The sequence below is a fragment of the Sturnira hondurensis genome, unplaced genomic scaffold, assembly GCF_014824575.4.
Source record: "Sturnira hondurensis isolate 20B ecotype Veracruz unplaced genomic scaffold, ASM1482457v3 Scaffold0015793, whole genome shotgun sequence".
Taxonomy (NCBI): Eukaryota; Metazoa; Chordata; class Mammalia; order Chiroptera; family Phyllostomidae; genus Sturnira; species Sturnira hondurensis.
Window position 1 is genome coordinate 294,107 of NW_028088424.1, and position 21,199 is coordinate 315,305.

A 21,199-nucleotide genomic window follows, 5' to 3' on the forward strand; every position below is an offset into this window, starting at 1 on the left:
TAGTTTGATATGTTAAATACCTCGAATAGCTTATAATATGTTGTGGGTGCCCACTTATTTTTTCAAAAGAATGAAAATTCAAACTGAGGTAACTGTTCAGTTAAATCTTCCTCATGGGGTATGGAACCATGTCAAGATTGGGAGCACAAACATGGATACAATTTCCTAGAACCTGAAAGCATTCTTTCTTCTTGTGATTATCAAGAAATCATCACTACCACCACCATGACCATTGTCATCATCATCATCATCATCCAGAGAGTTTTAATCTGCCCTCCCCCCATAACCTAATACTCTCTCTGTTTGCTTTGCCTCAGGAGTTCAGCAGACAACCCAGTTTTATAATTTCTTCTTATTTCTCAAGAACTTTACCAAGTATTTCAAAACTTCCTGCTGGAGCAACATATGCTTTATCTTTGGGCCTTTTAGCTGATTTGGCACTACTTAATGCCACAAATGAGTCTGCTGAGATTTCTCTGAGCCAGACAAGGTCAAGATGCCACAGCTTAAGAGTAATGTTGCTGCATCACAGCAATACATGCTCCTGGTGAGCAATAACACTTCTAAATGCTGATATTCAGTTCTGACGCAGAAACTATGGCTCGATCTGGGGGATAGTAGTGAGTGAGACATGGGGGCTTGTTTCTCATAAACATCCCCTACTCTTTGTACATCTGATAAGTCATTCAGTATGTGTTCAGGCCATCTGACTGTCTGATCGCTGATTTTCTTCCCACTTGAGCCCTTGGGATTTCCTCAGTCCATGGGGCTCTTAGTGTTTCTGAAATGCAAGACTCTGTCCATTATTTCTCATTTTTTTCTTCTTTGTCTCATTAAAAATACCCCTCATATTTACTTAAGTATCGCTGTGTTCAAGACAATCCAAGACTAGAAAAATGAATAAAATAACAAAGAATTTTAAGCAGTAGTGTAACTTAGGTATGTTTTAGGTTACCCGTGTGCCAATGTGGAGAATAGGTTAGAATGCAGCAAACTTGGGGATCAAAGATGGCAGCAGAAAGTGAAAGTTATCCTCACCTCCCTGGTCCAAATTACAGCTGAAGTATAGAGCAATCAACCTGAATAACCAACTGAAGGCTAGTGGAATGCAAGTTTTATTACCAAAGATTTATAGAAAATGCAACATCACGACTAATAGGAATAAACCCAACTCTCTACAGTCAATTAATATTTGACAAAGGGGGCAATAATATAAAATGGAGTAAAGATAGCCTCTTCAACAAATGGTGTTGGGAGAACTGGACAACTACATGCAAAAAAATGAAACTCTTGCACCAACTTACACCATACACCAAAATTAATTCAAGGTGGATAAAAGACTCAAATATAAGCCGTGAAACCATTAAGGATCCCTAGAGGAGAACATTGGCAGGAAAATATCAGATATTCCACGCAGCAAGATTTTTACTGATATGTCCTCCAGAGCAAGGGACATAAAGGAAAGAATAAACAAATGGGATCTCATCAAAATTAAAAGCTTCTGCATGGCTAAAGAAAACAGTATCAAGATAAAAAGATAACCAACTGTATGGGGAAACATATTTGCCAATGATACCTCAGACAAAGGTTTAAGCTCCAAAATACACAAAGAACTCACTTGACTCCACTCAAAGAAGATGAGCAACCCAATTAAAAAAATGGGCAAAGGACTTGAACAGACACTTCTCCAAGGAGGACATACAGAGGATCCAGAGACACATGAAAAGATGCTCGATATCACTAGCTATCAGAGAGATGCAAATGAAAACCACAATGAGATACCACTTCACACCAGTCAGAATGGCTATCATAAACAAAGAAACAAACAACAAGTACTGGAGAGGTTATGGGAAAAAGGGGACCCTAGTTCACTGTTGGTGGGATTGCAGACTGGTACAACCACTATGGAAAACAGTATGGAACTTTCTAAGAAAACTAAAAATGAACGTGCCTTTTGACCCAGCAATTCCACTATTAGGAGTATATCCTAAGAACCCTGAAACACCAATCCAAAAGAACCTATGCACCCCGATGTTCATAGCAGCACAGTTTATGATAGCCAAGAGTTTGAAGCCACCTAGATGCCCATCAGTAAATGACAGGGGTAAAAAGCTATGGTACATTTACACAATGGAATTCTATGCAGCAGAAAGGAAGAAGAAGCTCCTACCCTTTGCAACATCATGGATGGAACTGGAAAGCATTATGCTGAGCGAAATAAGCCAGGCAGTGAAAGACAAATACCATATGATCTCACCTTTAACAGGAATCTAAACAACAAAACAAACAAGCAAGCAAAATATGACCAATGACACTCAAATATGGAACAGGCTGACAGGGTCCAGAGAGGAGAGGGTAGAGAATCATAGGGGAAAAGGGGAGGGACTCACATGAACAAGTATAAAGGACACATGGACAATAATTAAGGTGGGGGGCAGAAATGGGAGGGAGGTGGGGAAGCACTGGGGGGGCAGGGCAGGGAATATAAAACAGAAAACTGTACTTGAATAAGAATTAAATTTAAAAAAAAAAAGACTAATAGGAAGGGCAGAGACAAGAAAAGGAAACGCCATGCATCCAGGTATGGCAGTTGAGAATCTTGAGAGATAGCTCAGCTACAAAGGTGCCCCCTGAGAAGTGTGAAGATCTCAACCCCACACTGCACTCCACAGCCTTAGGCACCAAAGCCAAGAAGGGGAGCCCATGTAACACCTGACTATGAAAAGCAGAGGGAATTCTGTTCTTCAGATAGAGACAGGAGTTTGCCAGAAACCAACTTGCCCTCTTAAAGGGCTAGTTCACAAAATTTTGTTTGTTGCCGCTTGCACTGGGGTCTGGCAGAGAAGGGTGGCTAAGAGCAAATTACAGTTGTATAAGCACTGGGTTGTGTGGATCCAGGGAGAATGCTGAAGAGGCAGCCACCAGAGTCCCTGAGCTAAGTCCCTATTCCACATCGACCACAGACACCAACTTTTCTGGGTGGAACACTTCTCTCCATACTGCATCAGCCTGGAGGAATTTCAGTTAGAAGTGGTCACAACCTGCGGAGCTTCTACTCTTCGGAGGAGTAGGCTGTGGCCATATTGAGCCCTCAGTGTGGACTGCCTTAAAAGGCTTTCCAGGTGTATGGGCAGAGGCAGAGATAAACTGAGTTACGTGGCTCTAGGGCAGGGGTCATTTTTTCCCTTGTACACATGACCAGGATGACCGTTCCTGTGCAGACATCCCCTTTCACAAAGCCAAATCTTGGTCTGTTTAAGCCCAATGAAATCTGTTGGTCTCACCCAGATGATACCCTGAGATGTGCCACATGACAAAGGTCTTGTCATGGGCACCTGGTAGGTGGCAATTGGCCTTGATATACACTGAGACTTTCGTTGCATGTCCTCAGACCCAGTGCTGGGTCTGAGGACATGAGTTTGAATTGAGTTTCAATCTATATCACTCTGAACACTACTTGTCCATATTTGGTGGCTCACTGAGAGCCCCTCTCACACAACTCATGTACACCCAGAAGTTCTATCAGTGACTGAGCATAACAGGAAGCTGGCCAGCTGGGTGAATCTCAGAGTGCTTTGGGCCTTTTATTGCCCAGCCCCCATGATTGGTACTGGTGGAAACCAGCCTTGGAGGGCAGCTTGGCCACTTCCATTTACACCCAGGCCCAGCAGAGGCAGCCACAAACTGTATACCACTTTTTTGTTCAAAACAGGTAGTCCAGAGAAGGTCATAGGCAGTGCCTGATGTTGATCTGCATCAAAGTTCCTCCCAAGAGTCTCTAGAACTAACATCCCTGGTGGTGGGTTTCAGACAATATCAATGCATGACCCAATTATCTCCACAAGCTGCATGGCCAGTGGAAGATCTTGGCAGGCACCAGATCTTGCTGGGGCAAAGTCCACTTTGTAGGATCATACCCCACACAGCAGCTTGTATACTATAGTTAGGGTTGATCCTCATAGTCAGCCATCCTAGGGGTAGATCCCATTCATGAAATAGCAACCAGAACTCAACTACAACAGAAGGGTTCACATAGTCCTCACATAGTCAACATAATAGACATTCATGGGGCACCATGCTCAGATGATCAGGGTGACTGTGCTACTCAGCCCCACAGAACACCTACCACATAAGAACACCATACCAAGTTTGGGAGACATAGCAGAACTATATAGTACACAGAAACAAATACAGAGATGCAGCCAAAATATGGAGACGAAGAAACATGCTTCAAATAAAAGAACAAGAGAAATCCCCAGAAAAAGACTAAATGAAATGGAGGCAAGCAATCTACCAGATATAGAGTTCAAAGGAGTAATTATAAAGATAGTCAAAGAACTTAGGAATGGATCAGCTCATTGAAAAATTAAAGAGATAGTAAGCATAAAAAGGAACAAAGAAAACATAGAGAACCAGTCAGAAATTAAAAATAAAAAATTGGAATGAAAAATACACTATAAGGAAGCAATAAGTTAAATGAAGCAGACAAATTAGTGACTTAAAAAGCAAGGTGGTAGAAAACACCCAATTGGAGCAGCCAAAAATAAAAGAGAATTGTTTAAGGGACATTTGAGACAACATGAAGTATAAAAATATCCCCATTGTAAGGGTACCAGAAGGAGAAGAGGGAGAGCAAGGGACTGAGAACCCATTTGAAGAAATGATGGTTCAGAACTTTCCTAAAATGGTGAAGAAAAAAAAGTGCACACGTCCAGGAAGTATAGAGACCTCCAAAATAAGATGAATCCAAAAGGCCCACACCACCACATGTCACAATTAGAATGCTGAAGGTTAAAGACAAAAACAAAATCTTTAAAGCAGCAAGAGACAAACAGTTAGTTACTTATAAGAGTACTTCCCTATGACTGTCAGTGGATTTCTCAACAGACATTTCTCAACAGACATTTCAGACCAGAAGGGACTACTACAAAATATCCAAAGAGGTGAAAAACAACAACCTACAACTAAGACTACTTTACCCAGAAAGGCTATCATTTAAAATTGAAGAAGAAATAAAGAGCTTTCTAGATAATAAAAAGCGAAAGAAGTTATTAGCATCAAACAGAAATTTTAAAGTGACTTCTTTAAAAAGAAAAAAGGAAGACATAATTATAAAAATAAAATGTCAATAAATACATACCCATCAATAATCACTTTAAATGTAAATGGATTGAATTCTCCAATCAAAAGACATAGGATACCTGAATGGATAAGAAAGCAAGATCCATATATATGCCTATAAGAGACTCACCTCAGAATGAAAGACACACACTAACTAAAAGTGAATAAGTAAAAGAAGATATTTGGTGCAAATGGACATCAAAAAGAAGATGTGATAGCAGTACTTTTATCAGACAAAATAGACTTTAAAACAAAGGTTATAATAAGAGATAAAGAAGGGCACAACATTATGATAAAGGGATCAATTTAACAAGAAGATATAACCCTTGTAAACATTTATATACCCAACATAGAAGTAACTAAATATATAAAGAAAATCTTAACAACATAAAGAGAGAGATTGACAGAAATACCATCATAGTAGGGGATTTTAACACCCCATTAACACCATTGTATATATCTTCTAGACAAAAAGTCAACAAGAAAACAGTGGCTTTAAAAAACACATTAGAACAGATGTATTTAACTAATATTTTCAGAGCATTTCACCCCGAAGCAGGAAAATATACATTATTTTCAAATGCATATGAAACATTTTCTAGGATACACATGTTAGGACACAAAACAAGTCTTAATAAATTTAAGAAGATTGAGATCATATCAAGCATCATATCAAGCATCTTTTCTGACCATAATGGTATAAAACTAGAAATTAATCACAAGAAATAAACTCAAAATCACACAAACATTTGGAGGCTATATAAAATGTTGCTAAACAATAAATGGGTTAATGAAGAGATAAAAAAAAAGGCTAATCAAAAATACCCTGAAACAGATGAAAATGAGAGCACACCAACCCAAAACCTATGAAACACCACAAAAGCAGCCCTAAGAGGGAAATTCATAGCATTTAAGGCCTACCTCAAAAACAAAAACAAAAACTACTTAACAATAAAAAAAGTTAAAGAAAAGAAAAACGTCCAATAACCTAACTTTACACTTAAAAGAACTAGGAAAGGAACAAAGAACAAAGCACAAAATGAATAGAAGAAGGAAATAATAAAGATCATAGCAAAAATAAATAAAATAGAATCTAAAAGAATAATACAAAAGATCCAAGAAACCAAGAGCTCATTCTTTGAAAAGGTAAAACAGATTGATACACCATTAACTAGACTCATCAAGAAAAAAAAAAAAGAGAACCAAAATTAATAAAATCAGAAATAAAACAGGCAAAATAATAACTGGCACCACAGTAGCACAAAGGCTTATAAAAAAAGTTATGCGCAACTAACTAAATGCCAACAAATTGAACAATCTGAGGAAATGGATAAATTCATAGAAATATATGATCCTCCAAAACTGAATCAGGAAGTATCAGAAAATATGAATTGACTGATTACCACTAATGATATTGAAGCAGTAATCAAAAAAACAGAAGTTCTGGACTGGGTGGCTCCACAGGTGAATTTTACCAAACATTTGAAGAACACCTAGCCTTCTTAAATTATTTCTGAAAATTTAAGAGAAGGGAAGATGCCCAACCTCATTTTACAAGGCTACCCTTATCTTAATTTCAAAACAAGATACAGACACTACAGAAAAAATAACTCTGATGAACACAGACTCAAACATCCTCAATAAAATATTAGCAAACTGGATCCAACAATATGTTAAAAAGATCTTGCATTATGAACAATTGGGATTTATTCTTGGAATGCAAGGTTGATACAATATCCCTAAGTCAATAAATGTGATATACCACATACATAAAAGAAGGGTAAAAATTATATTATTATACCAATAAATGCAGAAAAAGCATATGACAAAATCCATCATTTATTTATGATAAAAACTCTCAGTAAAGTGGTAATAGAGGGAACATATTTCAACATGTTAATGGTGATATGACAAACCCCAAGCCAACATCATACTTAAATGGAAAACTAAAAACATTTCTCTTAATATCAGGAAAAAGACAAGGATGTCCATTTTCACCACTCTTATTTAACATAGTACTGGAAGTCATAGTCACAGCAACTAGACACAAAGAAGAAAAAAGGCATCAAGATTAGAAAGGAAGAAAAAAACTGTCATTATTTGCAGATGACATGATACTGCATATGGAGAGTCCTAAGGATTCCACAAAAAAGATTGTTTGAACTAATAAGTGAATTCGGTAAAGTAGCACGATAAAAAATAAGTATTCAGAAATCAATTGTATTTTTATACACCAACAGTAACTATCAAAAAAGGAAGCTAATTAAACAACCCTATATATAATTGCATCAACAAATGTAAAATAACTAGAAATAAATTTAATTAAGGTTGTGAAAAACCAGTACTCAGAAAATTATAAGATGCTAAAGAAAGAAATCAAAGAAGATACAAATAAATGGAAGCATATACCATGCTTATGGGTATAAAGGATTAACATCATTAAAATATTTATACCACCCAAAGCAATTTATATATTCAGCACAATTTCTATCAAAATACCAATGGTATATTTCACAGAAATAGAACAAATAATCCAAAAATTTATATGAAACCTCAAAAAATAAAACTAGAATAGTCACAGCAATCTTGAGAAAGAACAAAGTTGTAGGAGGAATAAGGATACCTGATATCAAACTGTACTACAAGGCCATAGTAATCAAAATAGCATGGTACTGGCATAAAAACAGACATATAGGTTAATGGAACAGAATACAGAGCCCAGAAATAAACCACACCTGTACAGTAAATTAATATTTGGCAAAGGAGGCAATAACATACAATAAAGTAAAACTCTATTCAATGAATTACATTTGGAAAAATGGACAGATACATGCAAAAAAGAAAAGTGGACCACATTCTTACACTATATACAAGAATAAACTTAAAATGGACTATAGACTTAAATTTAAAACTCAAAATGATAAAACTCCTAGAAGAAAATATAGGCAGTAAAATCTTCAATATTTCTTTAAGCAAAACTTTTTCTGATATATCTCCTTGTGCAAGAGGGACAAATGAAAAAATAAATAAATGGAACTATATCACACTAAAATTTTTTTGCATAGCAAAAAAAACTATCAACAAAATTAAAAGACAACTTACTGAAAGGGAGAATATATTTGCAATGATACATTTGATAAAGAATTAATATCCAAAATTAATAAAGAAGTCACACAACTAAACAACAAAAAGCGATACAATTAGAAAATGAGTAGAAGAACTGCACAGGCACTTCTCCAAAGAGGACATACAGATGGCCAGTAGACATATGAAAAGACTGTGAATGTCACTATTTGTCAGAGAACTGCAAATTACAATCACATTGAGATATAATCTCACACCTGTCAGAATGACTGCCATCAATAAATCAATAAACAGCAAGATTGGTAGGATGAATATAAGCACAAAATAAAGTCAGAGTGATGAATTCATATATTAAGTAATCCCAGTCAATATAAATAAAATAAATCTTTGTTGAAAAAATAAATATTAGTTTTTCAAAATTAGCTTCATGATCTTTACAAGAAAGACAATTAAAAATATAAGGATACAACCCAGTTGAAAGTACAACAGAATAATACACTACAGAGTCATGAATTAAAAGACAGGCCACTGCTACATTAGCATCAGGAAAGAAAAGATTCTAAGAAAAAAATAATGATAAGAAATGAAGAAAGGTCAGGGCCTAATGATAAATCAAACAATTTACCAGGAAGATACAGTAATTATAAACTGGTATGCTCCTAACAACACAGCCTCAAAATATACAAAACAAGTAATTTATGAAGCCTGTATATGTATCATTTACCCAGATCTTAGAAGTCTTTTATTCTCAGAAGAAACTGTTCTTGTTATAGCAGTTGGCACTAGTCTATAACACCCTTACTTAAACATCTTAAAATACAGAATAAGTTCCAAACATCTGAGTCTACCTGCAGGTCCAGCCCCACCCACACTCCCTGACTTCAGACAGAAATTGTTTTTTTTGATGAACTCTGATATAACCTATCTGCTCGGCATTGTTAATCTTGCTACTACTAAATTTAGCTTCTCTACTCTTCAAACCTTTGCCTTGCTTTTGCCAACCTCTTTCCCAAGACCTAAATATCAGTTCTTGCATCATACTTTTACTCATCAATTACTGGACTTCTAAGCAATCCCTGACCTCTAGTCAGTGTGCTCCACCTGCCAGGTGAGATGGCCTATCCCATCAACTTGCTCCTGCCTAATCAGTAAACAGTTACAACCATGTACCTTAGAAAGAGTACTTGTGGGACAGACAGAACTATCTTTGTTAGCATTGCATCAAATTCCCTGGCTTGTGACCTATTCCAAAGGGAGTGGGTCTAGTGTCAGGAGCCTGCCAAGTATACCTGCTGATTCTTATGCTTGACATACAGCACAAGGCTTCTGTACCAGTTCCAAATCATCCTTGATTCTGATTTGTGACTCTGATTTGTGACTCTTGCCTCCCTCACAGCTGTTGTCTGAACTGTCACTCAGTGGAAAGTCATTTAAGTCCATTAAATTCCTAACACTTATGGAATGTCTACCCCACACCAAGAGTGACCTAGATGCCACTGGAGATAACAACAGAGTAAAATCTCTTCCAATGCCAAAACTTTAGAGAGAGAGGAATGTAAGTCCAGTAACGGAAAGAATTTAGAATGACCCCAAGTTTACACACATGCTATAATAGAATTTTTGACATTTGAGCTACAATAGTGTATTAGTTGCAATTCTTGGGTTTCAAGCAATAGACAAAATTCTGGATAAATTAAGCAAAAAAAAAAAAAGTATTGCCAAAGATTAGCCAGCTCAGAATCAAAGAAAGAACTTTGGAAAGAATAGGAATTTAGGTAACACGAAAGACTTTTGGAGAAGTAAGTGATTTCAGTCTTTTCAGGAGACACTAATGGGCTAAATAATATATAACCTTGTGTTTTCCTTATGTTACATTGGGAAAGATTCAAGTTTACTGGGATAGATATTCTAATGTGTCTACTTCTTGGCTAGGAGAGTCACTTGAACAATCTCACAAAAGAATCCATAAAGTAGGGCAGAGATAGTTCCTAAAGTAAGAGAGAGGTGTTATTACTAGTAGGAAAGGAGAATTTGGGGAGACTCCTTGGCAGATGTCAGTCACAAAACACAATGTAGAATGTCAATTGGCTGATGACATATTGTGTCTAGGCCAAAGAGCCCAAGGACAGAATAACTGAAAGCAGAATTATTCTGAAATATCTGTGCAGGTGATCCCTTTAATTCTGTTATGAGGCAGAGTATAAGTGAGTGAGGTAAGAACAGAGTAAGGGGACATTTAATGAAGGAAGTGTTGGCATTTCAATGGTGGAAATTAGGAAAAGCTTCAAGGAGGAATTAGCATTTAATATGGATAAGATTTAAGGAAGAGGAAAGGGGATTCCAGGTAGAGGGCATAGCATTGGCAAACATGTAAGGATGAAAAGCATGGGAGGGTTTTAGGAAAATTAAAGCCAGTTAAAAATTTTAATGTAGATATTTTTAAGAGAGTAATACGTAGATAATGCCAGAAAGTTTGACTGGAGCAGGACTACTAGAGGGGCAAGTTGAGAAATGAATTTCCTCAATCAAGGAAAAGGTAATAAGGTCTTGATCTCCAGTGATGGCAGTGGTCAGCAGAGGGTTTGAATAGCAGAGGCGGCAATGGGAAGAGTATTTCAGAGGTTGAATGAGCAGGCTTCAGAAATGGACTGGAATGTGGCAAGTGATCAGCAAGAGGTCAAACCTGACCACTTTCCATATACTGAGAATAAAGCTTATCCACGGCTATTTGTGGATAAGTGCTTGTTAATCAAAGCCTTAAAACTTCTCCCTTGTCTTATAATTTAGAAACAAAACTGAAAATTATATATAGCTAAAAAGGATATCAGCTGATTTTTTAAGTTCAAAAGAGAAATCTCAAACATTAACTTAAGAAAGAAATTATTGACTCTAGAACTTATAGTCGGACTACAATCCATTTTAAAATATTTTTATCCCAAAGTCAAATATGCTATAAAGTCATATTAAAATTAATTTAAAAAATCAGACAATACACCATGAAAAATGAAAACTACACTAATATGCCTCATGGATATAAATACTTACAAATAAAAATTATTGTCTGTAACATTCTTTTTATACAGACTTAAATTAAAATAAATTAGAATGTTTATCACTTGATAAATTAAAATGTTAAATTTTCATTTTATTAAATAATTGTTAGACTATAAATAAAATATTGGTATAATATTTTCTTTCTCTTTTAATAATATTTTATTGATTATGCTATTACACTTGTCCCAATTTTTCCCCATTTGCGCTACTCCACCCAGCACCCTGCACTCCCTCAGGCAATCCCCACACCATTATTCATGCCTATAGGTTATGGATATATGTTCTTTGGCTACTCCATATCCTATACTGTATTTATGTCCCCATGGTTGTCTTGTAACTACCTATTTGTACTTCGTAACCCCTTCACCTCCTCACTCATTCCCCCACATCCCCCTCCAATCTGGCAACCATCAAAACCCTACCTGTATCCATGATTCTGTCTCTGTTTTTCTTGTTCTCTTAGTTTGTTTTTCAGATTCAATTATTAATACATATTATTTATCACCATTTTATTGATCATAGCTTGGATATTATCTTTCTTACAATGAAATGTCAGAACTACAAAATGTGGGTAATAATATAATACATTCCCATATTCTCAGCACCGAGCTTAATAATTCATAACATAGGTCAAAACATGTCTATGTTAAATTCTGGCCAAGGTAGATACACCTTGCCTCCTTGCACAACCAAAAGAAGGAGAACAACAAATTTAAAAACAAAAAAATTACCAGAACTGCTAGAAAATCAAGCTGTATGGAAGTCAGACAACCCAGGAGTTAAAGAAAAAACATTCGTCCAGACTGGTAAGAGGTGCAGAAACAGGCAGATGGGGTGGAGAGGACATCTGGCAAGCTGGCAGCTGGAGGAATAGCAAGGTGAGGCAATAAGTGGAAAACTGGGTAGTCTCATATTTGCATGTGAATAAACTGGGAGGAGCAACTGGGGAGTGAGATGGACCAGGCAACCTAGAGTTGTAGTGCTAGAAAAGAGAGCCTCAAAACCTCTGGCTGTAAAAATCTGGCTGTGGGGGAGTTCAGTGGTGAGAGAAACTCCTGGTCTCACAGGAGATATCACTGCAGAGATCCACAGGGTCCTAGAATGTACACAAATCCACCCACCCAGGAATCAGTACCAGAGGGGCCCAGTTTGCTTGTGGGTAATGGGAGAAGTGACTGAAAGCTGGCCAAGAGCTGAGCAAATGGCATTGTTCCCTCCAGACCCTTCCCCCACATACAGTGCCATGGGCTGCCCCACGCTGGCAAATACCTAAGGCTCCAACCCTTAGTTCTCTTGTTCTCTCAGTTTGTTTTTAAATTTTTTGTGTTGGTGTGCCTTTTATGGTTGGCCTTTACAAAAGGCCAATCCTTTCTATGTAAAAGGCACACCAACACAAAAAACATGGCCCAAATGAAACATATCAAAGCTCCAAAAATAGAAATAAGCATTGAAGAGATAGCCAATCAATCAGATGCAGAGTTCAAAAAACTGGTAATCAGGATGCTCACAGAAATGGTTGAATATGATCACAAAATAGCGGAAAAACTGAAGGCTATGAAAAGTGAAATAAAGGGACTTCCGGCCTCGATGGAGGCATAGGTGGAAACACTGTGCCTCCTTGCACAACCAAGTTTAAAGACAACAAAGTTTTAGTAACGAAAACACAGAAAATTGAACTATACAATAGTCCGACAACAATGAACCATTCAGCCAGAGTGGTGAGAGGGGCAGAGCCAGCAGCAGAGCGGGGTCGGGCAGGTAAGATCTGCCAGACTAACCCAGGCACACAGGCAGCTATAGGCGAATCCCAGGTGTGGGGTAGCAATGGGCAGATGGAGTGAGGGTACAAGGCAGCAGGCTTACTGCAGTCACACATTTGCACGCAGATAAACCAGGCAAAGGAATGAGCAGTGAGACAGACCATGCAGGCCCCAGCAGTGGGAAGCAGCAGAGGGGACCACCATTGCCCCTCTTTGACCCCGCCCCCATATATAATGTCACAACCCAGCAACTGAGTTGGCCCGCCCTGGTGAACACCTACGGCTCTGCCCCTCATACCTAACAGGCATGAACAGACCAAAACATTATGGCTCAAGAAGAACTCAAAGCCCCAGAGCCAATAACTCTAAGCGACCAAGAAATAGCCAACCTATCAGATGCACAGTTCATAACACTGGTGATCAGGATGCTCACAGAACTGGTTGATTTTAGTCACAAATTAGAGGAACAAATGAAGGCTAAACTAATTGAAATGAAGGGAAAGGCACAGGAAACCAATAGTGATGGAAAGGAAACTGGGACTCAAATCAAGGGAGTGGACAAGAAGGAAGAAAAAAGTGACCAAACAGAAAAGAGTGAAGAAACAAGAATTCAAAAAAATGAGGAGAGTCTTAGGAACCGCCAGGACATCTTTAAACATTCCAACATCCGAATTATAGGGGTACCAGAAGGGACAGAGGAACAGCCATGAGTGGAAAACTTATTTGAACAAATAATAAAGGAGAACTTCCCCAATCTGGCAAAGGAAATAGACTTCCAGGAAATCCAGGAAGCTCAGAGAGTCCCAAAGAAGTTGGACCCAAGAAGGAACACACCAAGGCACATCATAATTACATTACCCAAGACTAAAGATAAGGAGAGAATCTTAGAAGCAGCAAGAGAAAAGGAGACAGTACCTACAAAGGAGTTCCCATCAGACTGTCAGTGGATTTTTCAAAAGAGACTTTACAGGCAAGAAGGGGCTGGAAAGAAGTATTCCAAGTCATGAAATCCAAAGACCTACATCCAAGATTACTCTATTCATTAAAGTTATCATTTAGAATGGAAGGGCAGATAAAGTGCTTCCTAGATAGGTCAAGTTAAAGGAGTTCATCACCACCAAACCTTTAATATATGAAACTTGGAAGGGACTAATCTAAGATAAAGAAGATGACCAAAAATATGAACAGTAAAATGACAACAAACACAACTATCAACAACCGAACCTAAAAAAGAGAAACAAAAACAAACTAAGCAAACAATAAGAACAGGAACAGAATCACAGAAATTGAGATTGAGTGGAGATTTATCAGCTCAGTGGGGAGAAGGAAGGGTGAGAATTGGGAAAAAGGTACAGGGAAAAGGTAGGTACAAAATAGGGGATGGTTAAGAATAGTATAAGAAATGAAGAAGCTAAAGAAGTTATATGTACAACCCATGGACATGAACTAAGTGTGGGGGTGGGGGATACTGGTGAGAGGGAGGTGCATGATGGAGGGGAATCAGGAGGAGAAAAGAATGGGACAACTGTAATAGCATAATGAATAAAATATATTAGAAAAAGAAAAATAAATAACATCTATTAAGAAAATTCTGATAAATATAAAAAGACAAAATATGTCTATGTTTAATTTAAAATAAGTTTTTAATAATACATAGGCTGTAAAAATGATAATTGTTAAAGTTCTAAAGGTTCTGGGTTTTGAAGATTGTACTATAAAAGGAGTTGACAAAAAGAAAATGTTGGAAAATTCTCCCTGCAACATTCCCTGAAATTATAAAGGGTTTTTTAACTGAATGGAGTGACACAAAATCTCTTGCCAGAGCTGCTCAATCATAGTCACCTAAGAAGCTCAACAAAAAATCAAAGGGTAAATGAGGCTTGAATGTTTTTATTAACTTCAGAACAAATAGCACAAAAAATTTCTTCTAGCATTTTCTATTCTCTGAGCCAGTTTTTGTTGTTAGTACAGAGCCAGTAGCTAGGTGAGGGTCTGTAAGAAGCCAATACTGTATGGCACACTTCATATCAGACACATTATGTATCTTCATTTATTTAACTCTTGAATCTGTCCCTTGAAGTAGACATTAATGTTGTTGCCATTTCGCATGTGAGGAAAACAAGAGCTAAAGAGACTCTGGGACTTGTCCAAGTCCAGTAGTGTTGGAACTACCACTCAGACTTACTGATTCTCATCCCAAACCCCATGGGGTCCATTTTCTGTATTTTCTGGTGTGCCTGGGGGACTTCAAGATGTAGAATAGCAGCATATGATAAAGCATCACAAATGAAAGTACACTGTGGTCACCTCATTAAAATAAGTTAAGTATACTACCTCTTTTCTACTATCCTGAAGGCAGAGTCTAACTCAGGAAGGAGCTCCTAGAATTTTCCAGTCTCTTGTTTCATTACCTCCCTGGTAAGTTTGGGAGCACTTGACCTCAGCCACTGTTGATCTGCTTCATTCCTACAGATAGAAGAGAAGACAATTGCCAAGGCAACATGTAGGCTAAGAAATGCATATTAAGAACACACCAGGTCTTGACTACTGGGTTGCCAGGGCCCCTTCATTCACTGATGACCAAAACCCAGTGTTCTGAAATAATTTGTCTACTTTCTGGTAATCTTCTCTGTGAGTCTAGGTACTCTTCCAACTGTGTTCTACTTCTTTGTCCATTGTGCCTCTCATGTGGAACTCTTCCACTCTTGTTTAACATTAACTCAAACCAACAAAAATTTCAAAGTATACAGCTTTGTCAATTTAGAAAACCAAAAAGAGAAAGGAGGAAGAGAGAGAGAGGAAGGACTAAGAGGAGGAGAAAATGAACAGAAGGAAGAGAAAAGCAAAAGAAGCAACCTAAGTGCGCATCAGTAAATGAGTCGATCAAAAAACTATGGTACATTTACAAAATGGAATACTACACAGCATAAAGAAAGGAGCTCCTACCCTTTGTGACAGCATGGATGGAACTGGAGAGCATTATGCTAAGTGAAATAAGCCACACAACAAAAGACAAATGCCTATGATCTCACCTATATGTGGAACTTAATCAACAAAACAAACAAACAAGCAAAATATAACCAGAGACATTGAAATAAAGAACAAACTGACAGTAACCAGAAAGGAGGGGGAAGGGGGATAAAGGAATAGTATAAAGGACCTATGTACAAAGCCAAAGTGGGGAAGGAGTAAGAGTGGGAGGTGGGGGTGAGTGGGAGGGGGGAAAGTCATAGCAGAAAAGCAAAGACAACTGTACTTAAACAACAACTAAAAAAAAAAGGGCATAATCTCTTTGGGCTTCATTTTTCTGGTAAGTTAAATGAAGGAATGGGGCCAAGTCAATTCTTCATTTGGGGGGAATATAGAATTTACAAGGAAAGCAATGGACCTTTTTTAAGTGGCAAGCACATACATGCTGTATACTTTACCCATAGTTCCAAGGAATTCATGGTATTGAAGTTATTACCATTATTCCAAGTATTTTAATACTGTACTGCAGGTGGGCCTCACCTCCTCAAACATGAATAATCCACAGAGCAGAAGTATGATAATCCCTCTATCATACTTTCAAAGAAATTGCTGGGAGGTTCTTTGGTCTAAAGAAAAACACCAAATGGCAAGATGTAATGAGCAATGTTTCTCCTATTTCTGTTCTATTTTTTTGTAGGCCAAATGATAATCACCAAGGAAGTTCCCTTGGCACTGTTGCATTTCCATGGTAATAGGAGAGGCCAAGGTTAAAAAACCTGGGTCTGCAGGGTAGATGGGAGGGAAAGGCTTGCAGTCAAAGTGTCACCAAGGGACCCATTTTCACAACCCCTTCTTTCAAATGGCTTCAGAGCCTGAGTTGTGCCTTTCTGAATGGTCAAACCAAGGATGCCTTGAAAGTAATAATAGCTCCAACACTTCCTCCTTTGAAGAAATGTGCTATGCCCTTCCTCTCAGAGGCCAAGCACAGATGCCTTTCACTGACAACAATCTGCGAATTGTTGGAATATGTATGTGCTCTTTGTATTGTCACCAGAAGATGAGAGATGCCAAGTTTTAGAAACTAAATGTACTTTAGAAAAGCAATTTGATCTTTGGAAACGAGGGATTCTAAATAAGTTCTGACCATGTCAGGACAGGCTAAAAGATGAATTAATTAAAAACAGAGTAGGAAGGACACAGTTTAAATTAAATATTAAATGACCCAAATAATTCCCCATAAAACATAACTCAGTTATTTTGCCTGAAAGCAAATCTCCTGATTTTACTCTTTTGAATTACATGCTATTATGGAATTAGATAATGCCCTCAAAGTGTGTATAGCTTTCTTCAGACCACAAAGTCAAGGTAAGTTCCAAGGGTATTAAAGTAATGGGTTTGGTCCTGGCTGATGCAACTTGGTGGCAAACAAAAATATTGTGGGTTCAATTCCTGGTGAGGGCACATGCAAGAGGCAACTGATTGATGTTTCTCTCCCTTTCTTTCTCTATCCCTTCCACTCTCTCTGGACTCCATAAAAGAAAAAAATAATTACATAATTGCTTCAAAATTAGTGATTTTTTTAGAGGAGACAGAATTCTGTGTATGAAGAAAGGCATGAATATTCTTAAGATCCTAGACATGGGATAGAATAGAATTATGTGCATTGCAGAGCTATGGTAAAAGGGACTGAGAAATGGGGCAATTCTTCCAATTTTAAATAGTACTCATGGATGCCATGGAGTTCTGCTATCTAGAAGATTTATTTAAGCATTCCTTACACTCATTGTCTTCCATGACTATGTATATGCTGATAACTCTCAAATCTCAACCAGAATTTCAAGTCCATATATATTTCCAATTACCTTAGATTTTTTCGTTTGACTGTCCATCAGACAAACAGAAACAAAACTACACTGCTTGTCTTCACCCCTTCCTCTGCTCCTGTAATCTAATCACCTTCTCTCAGTGCATAGTCACTAATCTCTAGCACAGCCAGAAACCTGGAAATTAACCTTGTCTCCCTATTCCCCCTCACGCTGAACAACAATTACCAAGTTTTACCTATATTCTCTTGTAAATGCCTCTTAAATCCATTTTTGTTTCCATTTCCACTCTTCTTGTTTAGGCTTTCATTGACTGTCCTGAGGATTATCACAGTCTTTGTACCAGGCAACTTTGCCACATCCACCAATCCATTCTCCTCTCCATGGTCAGAGTGGTCTTTCTGAGATTCAGATATGTTCAAGATTGTTATTCTGTTTAAAAGTAACAATGGTTCTCCAGTGGCCTTAGGATAACTCTGCAATTCTGTTATAAGTATTACAAGTCTTGGCAGAATCTGGCCGCTACTCACCCACCTCTCCAGATTCATCTATAGATACTTCACCCTCTCACTATTTTCTACCCTCACCCTCAGCATACATACATGGTGCTATATAAATTCCAGCTGAGGTGAACTACTTGGTTCTTATGATGCAGTTGTTTCTCTTGATTCTGGGTCTTTACCTAAATTCAGCTCACACTAGCATGTACCCCACTCCTCCCTGGCCAATTGTTTTGCTAGGCCAGGTTTTGCTTATGCTTTAAAAGTCTGCTTAGTTACAATTTATTCACAGATGTGTTTCCTGTCCTCCAAACTTACTCTGTATGATCTTATAACACCTTGTGCTTTTTCCATCAGAGCACTTTCACACTATGATTATGTCATATTATTATAATTTCTTATTTATCTTTTTGTATTCTGGTTTCTTATTTATCTATTCTGTATTCTGGTAAGCTCCATGAGATCAGGAACTGTGTTTGCATTCACCAGTATATACAGTGCCCCACATAGTGCTCAAAAATACATATATAAGGTTCTTTAGAATCATCATCAATAAATAAGCACCTGATAAAATACTGAAATATAGATTATGTAAGCTCTGAGGTTTTCATGAATTTTTGACTAGCTGTTGATTTTTCACATACACTAAAAAAGTCCCAGATACTTCAAAATATATTCTTAGTATTGAGTATTTAGTGTGCTCGATGTTCTTCCTCTCTTACATTTTAAGACTATAACAACTTACACTCACCTAACACAGATTCTCACCAGAATTACATTGGAAGAACATTTTGTCAGAACCCCTTCTTGAAGAAAATTTCTTTTTTCTTAAATATATTTTATTGATTATACCATTACAGTTGTTGTTCTATTCCCCCCCCTTCTCCTCTACCCTGCACACCCCCTCCCCCACCATTCCCCCCTTTAGTTTATGACCACGTGTCTCAAGTTCATTAGATTCTATATTTCCCCTACTATTCTTGTCCTCCCCCTATCTATTTTCTACCTACTGTCTATGCTATTTTCTGTACCTTCTCCCCTCTTCTCCTCTTTCCACTCCCCTGTTGCTAACCCTCCATGTATTCTTCATTTCTATGGTTCTGCTCCTAATCTAGCTGTCCTCTTGGTTTGCTTTTGTTTTAGGTGTGGTTGTTGATAACTGTGAGTTTGCTGTCTTTTCACTGTTAACATTTTTCATCTTCTTTTTCTTAGATAAGTCCCTTTAGCATTTCATATAATAAGGGCTTGGTTATGATGAACTCCTTGAACTTGACCTTATCTGAGAAGCACTTTATCTGTCCTTCCATTCTAAATGAAAACTTTGCTGGATAAAGCAATCTTGGATGTAGGTCTTTGGATTTCATGACTTGGAATACTTCTTTCCAGCCCCTTCTTGCCTGTAAGGTCTCTTTTGAAAAATCCTCTGACAGTCTGATGGGAACTCCTTTGTAGGTGACTGTCCCTTATCTCTTGCTGTTTCTAGAATTCTCTCCTTCATTTTAATCTTGGGCAATGTAATTATAATGTGCCTTGGTGTGTTTTTTCTTGGGTCCAGCTTCTATGGGACTCTCTGAGCTTCCTGGATTTCCTGGAAGTCTATTTCCTTTGCCAGATTGGGGAAGTTCTCCTTTATTATTTGTTCAAATAAGTTTTCCACTCATGGCTGTTCCTCTGTCCCTTCTGGTACCCCTATAATTCGGATGTTGGAATGTTTAAAGATGTCCTGGCGGTTCCTAAGACTCTCCTCATTTTTTTGAATTCTTGTTTCTTCACTCTTTTCTGTTTGGTCACTTTTTTCTTCCTTCTTGTCCACTCCCTTGATTTGAGTCCCAGTTTCCTTTCCATCACTATTGGTTTCCTGTGCCTTTCCCTTCATTTCAATTAGTTTAGCCTTCATTTGTTCCTCTAATTTGTGACTAAAATCAACCAGTTCTGTGAGCATCCTGATCACCAGTGTTATGAACTGTGCATCTGATAGGTTGGCTATTTCTTGGTCGCTTAGAGTTATTGGCTCTGGGGCTTTGAGTTCTTCTTGAGCCATAATGTTTTGGTCTGTTCATGCCTGTTAGGTATGAGGGGCAGAGCCGTAGGTGTTCACCAGGGCGGGCCAACTCAGTTGCTGGGTTGTGACATTATATATGGGGGCGGGGTCAAAGAGGGGCAATGGTGGTCCCCTCTGCTGCTTCCCACTGCTGGGGCCTGCATGGTCAGTCTCACTGCTCATTCCTTGCTGGGTTTATCTGCCTGCACTCGAATGTGCCACCACGCTTAGCCTGCCCCGCAGTCTCACTGGGTCCACGATGCTACCCCGGCTGCCTGTGTACCTGGGTCACCTGGGTCGCCTGGGTCGCCTGAGTCGGGGGATCCTTCCTGCCTTACCCTTCTTCACTGCTGGCTCAACCCCTCTTACCAGTCCTGGTTGAACGGTTCGTTGTTGTCGGACTTCGGTATAGTTTAGTTTTCTGTTCTTTGGCTGCATCTTTATTTACTAAACCTTTGTTGTATTCAAACTTGGTTGTGGGAGAAGGCACAGTGTTTCCACCTATGCCTCCATCTTGGTGGAAGTCAAATTTCTGTAGATTAAAATTTGGCTCATGTAGGTACTAAGAAGCCATCTCTTCTATTATAAAAAAATGGGTGGAGCATATTTTTCCAAATATTTTTGGCCTTTTTTCTCCAAGAAGAATAAGTTGGCTGGAAAAGAGGATTAAAGATTATCTTCTTTGGAAATAACACAACAAAAGAGGAGTTTGCCATATTTCTAAATATTTTCACCATGACATCTTGGGCTACTTGGTAATCTCTGTAACTTCTAACATATGTAAAATGTTTTTGTGGAATTACAGTATTTAAGAGGACCTTTGGAGGTTAGGCCCTTCTAACAATT